Raw genomic sequence first — 3,683 nt, 5'->3', positions numbered from 1 at the left:
ACATTTTTCCTCGCAGACGTCTTAATATGCGGACAGCCTCGCACACTGGTGGCCAAAGCGGTTGAAAAGGCGAGGAAGAGGGCCAGAACGGCCATGGTGAAGGGGATCTTCATTTTGGGAAAATTATTAGGCCGATGTGATTTGCGAAAAATCGCTGTCTCTTTCGGGTGGAGGACATGGATGAATGAGTCAAGTGACTATGGAAGTAAGCAGCCTTATGCCAAATTTCCTGATATGCTTTTTTTCATTAAAAGATGACAAAAAAAGGACTGAAAGCGCTGCGTGTAGGATACACAGCTAGGTTTTTTTTAAACAATATCCTCTGTTATGGATGTTAGAAGAAGCCCGAATCCATAGAGGTATCGGCAGGGAGGCCACCATAATGTACCAAAAAAAGAGAAAATTCACGAAAAGCGAAAGAGAATTCAAACCGTGTAAAACCTTGATAGAAAGGCGTGGTACTCAAGAGTTTGTAACACACAGAGAAGATGAATAGATGTTGTGTTTTGAGGATTTTTGTCTAACAAATACTCTGAAGTAATGTGAGAGTTAGGTGAAAAATCAATTTAATTTCTTTCACCAGCAGGAGCTTTCTTCTTTGTCGAACCTGGTCGGCATGACCGGGTATTCACCTGAACTCCGAAGTATCGAAAGGTTGTATAGAGTGCACTAGAGGCCTCTCTCAATGCATGAATTATATCTTCTTGATCAAGAGCTCTGGCAGATATATCCCTCCGTACCAAAAGGAGAGCTTGGAAAGGCCAAATGAGACACGCCGCGCAGCATGCTACACCAGGTTCCCTTCAAAAATTACAAAGGATTGCTCTATTTACGGACGCACTTAATACGGCTCGGTGCTCTCGAGCGTGAAGCACCGGACTTTTTAATGTTTGAAAAAGAGCGATTAGATAGATATGGCTTTGTCAACCCCCTAAAAGTTCTGTCATTCCCTCCGAGCAAATCATTTTAAGACAAACATTTCTTGAGCTTTCCATGTAAGCTCATTGCAAGGAATTTATGGCTGGGTCCACAGTAAATGTTCAGCGGTCATTTTTTCCTTTAGGAGGTATCGGACTTAACATTTTTGAGAAAGAGCGATCAGGAAGAGAAGTATTCCTCTATCGTCATGCAGAGAAAAATATTTCAAGACGAATTTACATTAGATCCTCGCTTTCGCGCTCTAAAAAATGAGGTGATCACTAGATCACTTATGATCGTCATCCATTCCTTTACATCGCTCGCGCTCGTACACACTTGTTGCACGAGAAGCATCTCGGGTGTCTCGGAGACTTGGGCCGGAGCGAGCTTAGCCGTTTCCTCCGAAAAGCTCGCTTTTTCGCCGTCCGTGGGCGGACCGGCTATTTACGTAACGGAAGCGCGGTTTTGATTTTTTTTGCATTATTCCCGGAAATAAGTGATATATCAACGGCATGTCTACATTAAATGGAACTAAATTTATCTTTTGGGCTTGACTTGTGTGTGAAATGGAGGACAGAGGAATCACGTCGGGTACCTCATCCTTTGCTGAGTTCGTTTCGTTCAGAATGGAGCAGACTTCAACTGTACAGGCTTTGGTGACAATAAATCTATATCATTTTTATCAATGCTCTATGAATGTAGTGAAGGATAAATTTCCAAGTAGGGCAGATGATGCCTTTTTTCATTGCTTAATGCATCAAATACTGTTCATGCGTAGGTACGAGGCGGCGAATCACTCCAGACACTTTTCGATAGATCATATAAGTAAGAGAGGGATAGAAATATCAACCTCTCATGGGTCATGAGTTTGTTTCTAGGGAATATGGAAACTATTTTTGTCCTTGCATTTCGTCGAAAAAGGGTGTGGTTGGTGAAGGTAGAGTGACAAATCAGCTTTCATTCCACTATGAAGATTGAGAAACTTTCGACTTCTTCCATGCGCAAATCTGGTTGTATAGCCTCAAGTTTCCAGTTAACGCCCGCTTACAAGTCCATCCGCCAGACTAACTCGAAGATATATGTCTCTCCATAACGTTAGGTGTCTTGCCAGGACCGTGAAGGGGCCTAAACCGGCAATCATGCCATATGCAGGTTGCTAGTGTCCCATTTTTGTAGTGATCCTTATCACCCGGTGGGAACATATGCTTAAATCCCCAATAAATCGAACGCTGTTAAATTTACAGTAGCTCGGATGCCCTCCTTAGAATCCTGAAAGTTAGTTTTTTTTAAAAAAAGGCCAAAACGAGAGTTAGATTTTCTGGATCGTGACGCATTGACAAACATCAGCGAAAGTAAACACTCCTTCTTGCCGTCGACACGTGAATGTATTGAATCGCTTTGTATCAATCTTAAAACTTTAAAATTTGATGTCAGTTTTTTAGCTTTTTTCGCAGCAGAAAGATCATCGTTCGGGCTCAATTTTTATCTTGATCTCAAGGCGAATCCTGACGATTGCAGAAGTCGGCCTCGTCACTATATTATTTCATTGAAAGCTTTCGATTTTACTCGCACACCCGGAATATCCTTAGTCGGGGTATATCCAAGGAGTAATTCATTTTACTAGAAAAGCGTTTGATCTTCAGTTAGTCGCAACAACGCTATGAAGGTGGCGCATGTTCTGTACACATTGTCGTTGATCAGAGGATAGTCACTTAAGGTTAGGTTCTCTACTCTTGCGTAGCTGACCCTACGTGCCTCTAGAGAATTACCCACCTTATGTTCCCCCCGAAAATGTACTAACATTCGAAAGAAAAAGTACATGTTTCGAAGTAAAGAAGTACAGGACATTAAGGCAGTAGAAAATGATGGTGTGGGGTATATTCGGGTTGTCCGTGCAATATACGCGTTGCTTACGTTGCATACGGCGTAAAAGTTATATGATTAATTGACTTATGAGCACCTGTAGAAGAAGATGGAGATATAACGTTTTTTGTTACCCTATTTTTTCCTTTTGCTTTTTTGGGTGGGTGACTCGGTCGGCGGCGAGCGAGAGCGCTGCTCGGGCGGACGAAGGGCCGCCTAGGCCACCCGTGCAGTGACACAAATATAAATTTTTGTCGACATAGGACGATTATGCATGAAGGGTGGAAATGGGTCGCGTCATGCGTTTGGCTTCTAGGGTGCTGTTTGAAGTTCCAATGCCGCGAGAGGCGTCGGAGGCGGGGGGCTTGCCCTCTCTCTCTCGGCGCTAGCCAGCGCTTAGCATGCTGGATTCTCCCCTCATGCGTCCATACATTCTTCCGTTGCCGTCCACGAGCGGCCTCGCAGGGGACTACGCTGTCCATTGCTTCTCGTACTTTGAGATAATGTACCATGTATCTATGGGGGTAATGTCCATGAGCGCTTGACGACCGAAAGCACTCGAAAGTGCTAGTGTAAGTCCGGCCTCGTACACCGCGCGTTGTTTTGCTCTCACTCAATTCCTTGCAACTCGTGTTTATCGCATACACAGATCTTCCAGCCACCATTTTCGATGACTCCCTGCAATTGTGGGGTAAGAAGAGTCGTACTTGATTCCAGAACTACTACATACGGGCTGCGACTCACGTCGTCGGTCCGATTCTTTTAGGAAGCAGCCTAGTGAGCAGGAAATGAGAGTTCTGAGACGTACTGACTTGAGACACGACAACTGCTACGCATACACACCTCTTGTGCGCGGCCATGCCGTCCAACACCAATCGTCCGCCTTCGACCAAGCGGGCGCC

The sequence above is a fragment of the Nannochloropsis gaditana genome (genome assembly GCF_000240725.1).
Source record: "Nannochloropsis gaditana CCMP526 unplaced genomic scaffold scaffold234, whole genome shotgun sequence".
In the NCBI taxonomy this organism is placed as follows: domain Eukaryota; class Eustigmatophyceae; order Eustigmatales; family Monodopsidaceae; genus Microchloropsis; species Microchloropsis gaditana.
The sequence above is the reverse complement of the archived record's forward strand: the minus strand, read 5'-3'. Positions refer to the sequence as shown.